This window comes from Saccopteryx leptura, chromosome 3 (genome assembly GCF_036850995.1).
Source record: "Saccopteryx leptura isolate mSacLep1 chromosome 3, mSacLep1_pri_phased_curated, whole genome shotgun sequence".
Classification (NCBI taxonomy): Eukaryota; Metazoa; Chordata; class Mammalia; order Chiroptera; family Emballonuridae; genus Saccopteryx; species Saccopteryx leptura.
The window spans coordinates 288,443,297-288,453,815 of record NC_089505.1 but is presented as its reverse complement, the minus strand read 5'-3'; the positions used below and the strand labels follow the sequence as shown (position 1 = coordinate 288,453,815).

General features: G+C 45.3%; 1 protein-coding gene across 2 annotated transcripts in view; it reads left to right on the top strand.

The window, feature by feature from the left end:
• The first annotated feature begins 1,211 nt into the window (after positions 1–1,211).
• The window catches only part of MAPRE3 (microtubule associated protein RP/EB family member 3), a 54,631-nt gene continuing 45,323 nt past the window's right edge, over positions 1,212–10,519 (top strand). For both annotated transcript variants that reach the window (XM_066378698.1, XM_066378697.1), the window contains exon 1: positions 1,212–1,371. The gene's annotated coding sequence lies outside the window, so the exon portion shown is untranslated. The remainder of the gene's footprint in view (positions 1,372–10,519) is intronic.

Below are 10,519 nucleotides of genomic sequence, written 5' to 3'. Positions count from 1 at the left end.
AATGAAAAAAAATTTTTTCTTCTTTTTACCTTTTCACCCCCTTCGCTCATTTCTTTGGGGCCACAGAAAAGCTTTGAAGAATCTTTGAAGAAAATCTTTGTCTTCACTTGATTCAAGTGCATAAACACTTATTGGAACTCCACAGTGTGTTCTGTCTGTGACTAAATGCTGAAAGAGCTAGTAAGAGGGATTTCCTGCCCACAAAGGGCAGTTAGTCTGAATGAAGAAACAGACTTGTAAACCAAGGATAATACTACAGAATGTGGGTGCAGAGGCAGGCGACCTCAAGATGTCCACGGAAGTCAAGGCTGAAGGTGAGAGAACCAGAAGTCATCTTCACCAAGAACCAGAAAGGGGGTGAACAGAGTAGGACCCTGGGGAGGAAGGGCAGTAACAGTAGGTATGGATGGGAAGAAGAGGGATCTAGAAGAACTAGAAGCAGCAGTCTTGGAATAGGGAATTTGGGAACACAACGACCATATCAAGGAGGGAGCGAGTTATGAGGAGGTTGAATCTGAACCAGCTAGTGGGCGAGATGAAGAAACAAGAACTGTTTACCGATGCATTGGGAAGAAACAATAAGGTTCATAAAAACTCAAGTGATGTGTGTATAGACGATTTTCTTAGCTAGATTTAGGAGTAAAGGTATAGGTTTTCTAGTAGGAAATGATAGGAATGTTTAATACGGGTAGAGGAAAATCGAATTTGCGGATTAAAGTAACAAGCTGTGATTGAAAGTCGTAAACCAAGAGTGGAGATAAAACCTAGCCTTAGCTCTCTCGATTGTGGGAGGAGAAGAAATATTCTCCAGTTTTTTCTTTGCTGTAGCTGTGAAACAGATAATCCGTCATCTGGCTACTATGGAATGAAGTGTAAATGGTGGTTTCTTCTGTGATTAGTTAGACTGGGTAGAGGAATTGTTACCCTGTTGCTAAGGAAAAAGGAAGGGGCTGTTCCCAGTTGCTATGGTGACAAGGTAAGAGCGTTCCCTCGGTACCGCGGTAAATTTATGAGGCTGGTTCGTCTCCTTGTTGCTATGGTAATCTAGAGGGACTGTTCTCAGTGCCCCCCACCTCCTGCCGCCGTTGCTAAGACAAGGTGGAGGTAGGGCAGTCCTTCCCTCGCTGCCTGGTTGTCTTGGAGACGGCGGGTGCCCTGGCCCCGCCCCTCTCGGACTGACAGCGGTGGCCGCATCGCGCCTGCGCAGTGCTCTCTTCCCCCGCAGTCTCTGTGCGTTGAAGCCGGAGACCGCGGCGGCCTCTGCTAGGACTCTCCGCCCCGGAGCCGCGGGCCAGAGCCACAGCCTCAGCCGCAGCAACCCCGCCACCTGTCCTCTACCCTGCCGCCTCCACCGGAGCCGCCTCACGCACTGTGAGTCCAGGCCGAGGGGACAGACGCGGTGGGGCTGAGTCAGCGGGCGGCCCGGGCCCCGGCTGGGGGAGGGGAACGGGACTGCCCCCTCGCCTCTCCACCCGCGCCCCCGCCCCCCTACTGCGTCTCACCCCTGCCCGCCTCCCTCCCTCCATCCCTCTCTCCGGGGTTCCCTGCGGCCACAGCCGTCAGGCCTCCGCGAGCCACTCCCCCTCCCCTTCCTTCCTTCCAGACCCACCAAGGGGGTCCCTCCCCACTGGATGCGGCGCGGCCGCACCTCCACTTGGTACTGATTTTACCCCTCATACTGCCTCCCGTGGGCCCTTGTTCCTTCTTCCAACTCCTCTTGGGCCTGACACCTCCGGCCTCTCTGGTTTTCCCCAATGCTATACCAGAAAAAGAGTGACAAGGGAGAGAGCCAGGATAGACTTGGGGGAGGGGGACAGCCTGTCTGCCCAAACCGTGGGGCCTCGGGTTTCTTTCCCACACGCTCCTGCCCTGGCTGGTGTGAGAAGCAGGTCTGGACAGTTCAGATTGGCTGCTAAGAGCCTGTGGGGCTTTCGGAATAGATTTTACTGAGAAGGGTTCAGCCCCATCGTAATCAGCTACTGTTTAGTGAACAACCCCTAGTGCATAGTGGCCTTCTAGTGGACTGAGGATTGCCTTGGTGGGTGCTGTGAAGAGGGACTAGCGAAGTGGAAGGAGGGGAAAAGATTGCCCATGGGAGCTGAAGTTCCTGCGCTTCCGGTGTGTTGTTGTGAATAAGCATCTTGCAGTAGTCCTTAAAATGTTGTGTTTTTTTTAATTTATTTTGTAGTACAACCCTGGAATCTTGTGAGGTTTGGAAACAGGCCTGATATCATCTGTAGCAAGTGCTTACTGTTTATATGTTGAGGGGTTGTGGCAGGACTTGATCGCTCATGCCCGTGAGTTCCATGTGGTAACCAACTGGGTAATCGTGAGCTTTAACATAACATGTGCACATTGGAAAGGAACTGAGGTTTCTCCAGGGTGTAGCTCTGAGGCCTGTACCCCTGGCCTCCTATAGCTGTGAGTCTTTGTGGGGGCTGTCACCTGATAGGGCTTCTAGCATATTTGGACGATTTCCCTGGGTTATGTTTGCTACACGTCCACCTACCAGTCTTTCATTCCTTGATCTTGGGATAGAGAAAGATCCCAAATTGTTTCCTTTCTCTAGCAGAAATCGAGCTGAAGCCCACAGCAAGAAGCTGTCTCTTTATAAGCATGCCTCAGCTTGTGGGTTCTTAACTACTATGTGTGCACCTCATTGCCAAGTTCCTTTGATTCTTTTTCTTTTTTCCCCCTGATTTCCAGATTTCAGTATACTATTAGAAAATATGTTTAAATATCAGTCAGTTAAACTGTATATGAGTCTTTGTTTTTTTTACATCAGGCTGCAAAAGAAGTAAATGGTTCATTCCTAAAAATCATGCTGACGGATCCACTAATAAGGAGTTTCTGGAATTGCAAACAGTGAGAAATAACGATTTTGCTCCTAGACTTTGCTCAATCATGGCCTATTGGCAGCCTCCTCAGAGCCACTCCCCTCCCCCATGCCCATCAGATTAGTTTACAGTAGCAAAGACGGCTGTCGCCCTAGTTTTAAACATAGAGATGGAGTTCAGGAAAACTACAGCCTCCATGCAGCAGTGCAGTTTCTTCTGTTTCGAATGCCAGTCTGGGGTTTGGCGGGATGCACCTGCCTGTGGGACCATGGGAACTGTGGGGCCTGAGAGTTACATTCCTTCTGTGTGGTCCTCTCTGTGTCACATAGCTCACAGAAATACCCAGGCAGGGCAGGAGTAGACAGCTGTGCTGGAGAGCTGCTTCTCCTGGGTCGAGTGTATTTTGGGAATCAGCAATATTACTGGGGTGGAGGGTTGTGAATTAAGAAGCAAGAAAATGTGTCAAGGATAGATAGATCAGGAGAGTGTGAGTAGAATGTTCCCTTTCTAATTTGCTGTGGGACAGTACATTTTCAGAGCATCACAGGGGTTTTTATATGAGTTAATTTGCCTTTGAAATCCATACCAGTGTTTTATGAGATAATGATGGAATGCCTTTTAGACTGCTACTGTTGGGAAACAGGACTAATACCTGTGTCTTACACATTGCCTTTCCAGTGGTTACTGAATGTTATTGTTAAGATTACGGAGATGGACATTATTTGAACCAAGTTAGACCTAAATCTGTGTTGTCCATGTTATGGTTTTGTAGCATTATATTTCCTTGATTCTAAGACAGTTGGTAAATTGATAAGCAGTTTACCAATACCTTTTAGATAAAATAATTTAACATTACCAGATCAAAATATGTATGTCGTTCTAAGATGCATCCTAATTTCAGGAATATGAATAGCCAGTAAGTGGCAAGACTTGAAAGAGGGATTTGTGTCTTACAACTGAGCAAGAATGATATTTATACTATTTCTGGGTGTGTGATGTTATTACTTACTTAGCAGCCTGCGAGTGTATGCATTGTGTAGACAGATTTCCTCAAGTCCTTCCCCAACCCGTGTATCTAAGATGGTTGGCTGGAGTTAGGCATGGTAGCTGGCTACTGAACAGAGGAAGGTTCCTATGTGGGGGTCCAACCCAAGGCCTTAATATGGTACCCTCTGGCCTGACCTGTGGCGGTGCAGTAGATAGAGCGGTGGCCTGGAACACTGAGGTTGCTGGTTTGAAACCTCAGACTTGCCTGGTCAAGGCACGTATGAGAAACAACCAATGAACAACTAAAGTGAAGCAACTATGAGTTGATGTTTCTATCTCAAAAATCAATAAGTAAAATCTTTTGTTTTTGTTTTTGTTTAGATTTTATTGATTCATTTTGAGAGAGAGAGAGAGAGAAGGGGGGAGGAGCAGGGAACATGAACTCCCATATGTGCCTTGACCAAGCAAGCCCAGGGTTTCAAACTGGCAACCTCAGCATTCCAGGTAAATGTTTTATCCACTACACCACCACAGGTCAGTTCCAATAAAATCTTAAAAAAATTTTTTTCAATATCTGGTACCCTCCTGAAGCTGAGTGAACGGTCTGGAAGCAAATGTCTTATGAGTTATACCTGAATTTAGCCAAGTAATACCTTTCAGAAGCTAACAGAAAATATAATTTTTGTAAACCAGAATGCATTTGCCCTGATTTGTTTACAGATAACATTTTTAAAAATCCTAAGACTCGTGTCTTCCTCCTTTAGGATGTTAGAAGTAGAGGTGACTTCAAATGGTATATAGTTCAGTGTCCTCATTTCCAGATTTTGACATGAGACACCAAAAATTAAGTGACTTGCCCAAGGTCACCCAACTAAATATAGCAAGTATGTGAAAACACTGTAAACTGTGTATACCATGCAAATAAACATTGGTGGTTATTAGTGGCTGAGTCAGGGTTAGAACCCAGATTTACAGAGGAGGGCTATTCTGCAATACCACATTGCTTCATCCCTCATGTTTAATATTCCAGAGGGTTTTAATAAAAATAATTTAGTCGTCTGTAATTAGCCCTGTAGACAAGGGCTAGTTTTATTGTCTGAAATGTTGCAAAGCCAGGCAAAATTCAGTGTTGCACTGTCTAATTAAATATTTATTCTTGCCACCTTAAAAATAATAATTTTCCCTTATACATTTCAACTTCAGAAAGGTTGTTCATTTTAAAATTTGCATAATCTAACATAAAGCAAATGTGAAGGTGGGGGTTTGAAGTGTTGTCAGCTTCCTATCGGAGAGGCCGCTGCATTCCAGAAAGCAAGCCAGAGGGGGCTGAGAAGGGGCCAAGAGGCGGAGGAAGCTGGATTCTCTTCCAGCTCCCAGAACGTCACCTTCTGTAGTTCCTGGAAGCCATAGGGATTGCTGATCCCACCTTGGGAAAGCGAGGCAGTCTGGCTTCTAGAAGAAGACAGACCTGAGTTTGAGCCCCAGTCCCTCACTCCCTGGCTGTGTGGCCTTGGGCAAGTTGTGGGACCTGAGTGCCAGATTTCCTCACCTAGAAGCCTGGAAGTAACTGTTTCACATGGTGATTGTGAGGATTAAATGAAAGAAAGTATAGAGTACGTACTTAATAAGAGATAGCAATCATCGCTTTATATTACTAAAATATAAAATAAAAAATAATGCTTTCAAAATTTTATGGTGACTTAAATCCATCCTGGACCCTCTTTCAGCAGCCCCTGTCTCCTGACAGCCCTCTCTGTGTGTTTGACATGCACAGAGAGATTTGTCCTGTGAAGACCTGGCACTTGCAGCGTTATTTCAACTGCCAAAATAGGAGTATATGAAATGCCCCTTTGTCTCCATGTATTCAGCTGACCTGGTTATCTGAAAGACTGGCAGGGCAGGAGCAGTTGACTAGGAGAACACAGACTTGGTGTGTTTGTGTGCATTGTGGGGGCGGTTGGTCCTCCAGTTGAGCAGGCCAGTCTGGGGAGTGATCTTAATTTGAAATGAAAAAGCTGCTGAGCTCTTGCTTGTAAGTAAAACTCATACAGCCTGCATGTCCTTCCTCTCCTGTGAGAGGTGTCGCTTTAATCTGCCTTTGCTCGGATCCGCTTCTGCATCCAGGAGATCTGGAGGGCCAGGGACAGGAGCTATCCATCTTCGGAGGGATGCCTCCTCGCTGGTGAGCAGAGGTAAAGGGAGGTCAGTTTGGATGGCAGTGATTCCAGATGAGCTGAAGGCAGGCTACCAATAGTCAAGGATCCAGTCCATTCAGATGGGAGAACACAAATGAATTTAAATTCCTATAAATCTCGTGAAGGAAGAAAATGCCCAGGAATAGCATCCAAAGACTGAAAAAAATAAACACAGTAGTGTTTTCCTCAGAGAAGTGGGATTTGGTTGTGGAGAGAGAAAAGGATTTTTACTTTTACTTTATATATACTTCTTTTTTATTAAATGTATTAGGGTGACATTGGTTAATAGGATCATATCGCTCTCAAGTGTTTGTTTCTATAATACATGACCTGTATATTGATTGCATTATGTGCCTACCACGCAATGATATGCTTCTATATATGAATTGTTACAACAACCATGTGTGCTTTTGAATTTAATGAAGACCAATAGAATTGGTAGTTTTTTTCAGTAACTACATTTTGGTACAAAAGAAGCAGTTGCCTTTCCTTAGAGCCTTCAACGCATGGGGCAGATAGGGTTAGACTGCTTCTTCTGAGCAGGCCAAAGCAGCGTGCATCAGACCAGGCTCTTTTTTTTTTTTTTTTTTTTTTTGTATTTTTCTGAAGCTGGAAACGGGGAGAGACAGTCAGACAGACTCCCACATGCACCCAACCGGGATCCACCCGGCACGCCCACCAGGGGCAACGCTCTGCCCACCAGGAGGCGATGCTCTGCCCCTCCAGGGCGTCGCTCTGCCACGACCAGAGCCACTCTAGTGCCTGGGGCAGAGGCCAAGGAGCCATCCCCAGCGCCCAGGCCATCTTTGCTCCAATGGAGCCTTGGCTGCGGGAGGGGAAGAGAGAGACAGAGAGGAAGGAGGGGGCAGGGTGGAGAGGCAAATGGGCGCTTCTCCTATGTGCCCTGGCCGGGAATCGAACCTGGGTCCCCTGCACGCCAGGCCGACGCTCTACCGCTGAGCCAACCGGCCAGGGCCCAGACCAGGCTTTTAAGTGACGGCAGGACCCTCCCAACATGGCTGCTTCCCTGGCAGCCCAACATACTTCATTGACCTCCCACCTCAACACCTCCTCCTAGTCTTCTCATTTCCTTTTTGAGAATAATCTCCTTCTTCTTTTGACCAATTGAAATAATCATTACTACCTTAATAAGCTAATTTAATTTTCAACTATTGATGAAAAATGGCACCGTATCATGTGTGTCTATGGTCTTTATGAAAAATCCATGCCTCTTACTTAACATCAAGAAGGCTTGAAGTTTAAAGGAACCCCAGCTGAAATGCTGACAGTCTGTTATGGTGGCTGTGTTTTAGATCCAACCTGGCTGATAAAGCACACCTTTCATACAGAGATTTAGTAAGTGCTTCTCTTAAGTTTTACTGATACCCTGGCTGGTAGTGGTACAGTGGATAGAACATCGACCTAGAAAGCTGAGGTCGCTGGTTTGAAACACTGGACTTCTCCGATCAAGGCACATACAACAAGCAATAAACCAATAAAGTGAAGCAACTGTGCACTGATACTTCTTGTTCTCCTCTCCCTGTAAAATCAATAAATAAAATCTTTTTTAAAATTGCTGATAAACTATGACAAGTTTGTTAAGTGTTACTGAACTTTTAATCATCTCATATGTTGTTGGGTTTCCTAGCCAGATGTCCCGTTTATTATAGAAAGATGACACCCCTATCATTTGGACACTTGTTCGTTCACTCAGAAATTAGGATGGGTTATGCTGAGTAATCCACATTCCATCATCCAGTCTTCCCTTTGGCTGAGAATGTAAATTTGTATGACAGTTGGCCAAGTTGTGAGGCACACTTTGGCCAAGGATGATTTTTCCTCTCTATAGAGTTGACTGGTCGATATTGGCCTACACCCTAGATATTGTTCTCACTAGCATCATGCCCTCCCGACTGTGCTAAACTAGCCAGGTGTCATTACCTAACTCCTTAGCATAATTTTAGTGTTTATGAGCTCTGGACATTTCATTTGCCCAAAGTAAATAAAGACTTGCCTATCTAAAGTATGTTGACTGCATGTAAAATTATTTTTTTCTTGAAACCATTTTCTATATATAGGAGATACATACCACTGTGTGGTATGTTTAAAATAACCGAGTAAGAAGCATGGCTTCAAATCTGCTCAGTAATTTTTTTTTTTGTATTTTTTCAAAGTTAGAAGTGGGGCGGCAGTCAGACAGACTCCCACATGCGCCCGACCAGGATCCATCCGGCATGCTCACCAGGGGGCAATGCTCTGCCCATCTGGGGCATTGCTTTGTTGTGGCCGGAGCCATTCTAGCACCTGAGGCAGAGGCCATGGAGCCATCCTCAGCGCCCGGGCCAACTTTGCTCCAATGGAGCCTTGGCTGCGGGAGGGGAAGAGAGAGACAGAGAGGAAGGAGAGGGGGAAGGGTGGAGAAGCAGATGGGCGCTTCTCCTGTGTGCCCTGACTGGGAATTGAACCTAGACTTCCACACGCCAGGCCAACATTCTACCACTGAGCCAACTGGTCAGGACCTGCTCAGTAATTTTGACAATATATATCAAAAGCCTTGAAGGGATATGTATCCTTAGATCAGAAATTGTCATTCCAGGAATATTTGGAAAACTAGAGGTGTATATAAAAATACTTGTATAAGGATTTTTAATAATGCAACATAGTATCAAACATTTAAAATAACCAAAAGGGTTAACAATTAGGGATCGGTTAGGTTCAACTAAATAAAATACCGCACAGGCATTACAAATCCTTTAGAAGAATATTTTTTGATATCAGAAACTTTTGACATAATGAAAAAAACAGGAAGTAAAATAATATGTTGAGAATGATACCATTTTTATAAAGGAAATTATGAAAAGGTACTAGAAAAGCATATGCCAGATCATTAGTAATTATTGTTAAGCAGTGGGATGTTTTTTCCTTAGTACTTTTTTTTGTGACAGAGAGAAAGACAAAGAGAGGGACAGATAGGAACAGACAGACAGGAAGGGAGAGAGATGAGAAACATCAATTCTTCATTGCAGCTCCTTAGTTGTTCATCGATTGCTTTCTCTTTTCTTAGTACTTTTAAGAGTGTTCCAAACTTTTCTGCTTTAAGTAACTATAACTTTTATTACAAAATTTTTAAACCAGGGATTTACAGATTCCATGTAGTAGAGCAATCTCTAAGAAAATCACAAGGTATTTAATTTTTTATGATTATTTTGTTTTACTATTGTCGTGATTAATGATAAACACTTCTCAGAGGTGTTTCTTTAGATAGCTACTGCATTTCCTTTTGGAGAGAGACCATACCTGAAGTAGTACTATGTGGGCCTGTGACTTAAAAACAACCTAGAAACTCCATCTATCTAAACAAAGTCATCTACCTTGACTCAAATGAGATGTAAAAAATTTAGCAACAGAAAGTGTTCTAAGACAGTTTCCTTTGTCCCTTTAATTTTGCTGTTTAAATTTATCAGAATTTATCAGGTTTTGGTAAAACCCTGTATTCCACAGGACTGTTTTAGGTGGGCTCTCCCTCCCCGTTTCTTCAGATTATCTGGATTCCCAGTTCCCCAGGGTCTCGGGGCCTTATTTGAGACTTTCAGGTTTGGTGGCCGTGTACCTATCGGAGCTGTCTAACTGTCCCCAGGCCTGCTGCATCCACCTTCCTTCGTTTGCTCTTGGGTGTATTCTGACCAGCCGTCAGCCCAGAGGCCCTTTTTCTTCCAGGGATATAGAAGGGTGGGTGCCTGCCAGTGGCACCTGACAGGCAGAAGCCCTTTGCAGGACAGGCCGGGCAGCTCCCTCTTTGCTGCACCAGGTCCCTGGAGCCTCTGGTCATGAAGGGAGGGGCTGGTCTGGCCGCTGTCCTCTCACCTCATCTTTCCCTTCCACATACACACCATACGTTGCCTCAGTGGCCCGGTCAGGTGGACTGATACCTGCCTTCTACCAGTGGTGGAGTCTGCCCAGCTCTGAGCATTGAGGACCTGGGACTTAGAGTTGAGGGCCATATGGCCTATCACACAGCTCAGCCTGTGCTGCAGTAGATGTTTGCTAAGCAGGATCTGCCTCTTCTTCCAAATGGTCCTACTACCCAAACACCTGTCCCGAGTCGGGTGGAGGCCTTCCCTGCCACCTGGGGTTATTAGTGAGTTAGTCTTTAGGTATGACTGCTGGAGACGCTCCACTGCGCCGACAGTGTGGTTGTCAGAGAAGCATTCATCTTCTCTTGAGGGTGGTGTTGTCCTGGTTACCTTGTAATTTAAATGGTGTTTCCTGACTGGTAAGAAATAAAACCTTAGCTGTTCTGAGTCAGCAAGATCATAGGTGGACTTATGAGTGTTGTGCTATGCAAAAAGGGCAGGCCTTGGGCCACTGGATGAAATTAAATATCTTTTCCCATATGAGGAGTGTTTCACTGAAGGCTTATCTCCGGTGGTGTAATATGTACTGTGTAGCCAGACTTTTCCGCAGCACCAGACTGTTGGCAGACAGCCGCCACCCCCTGCC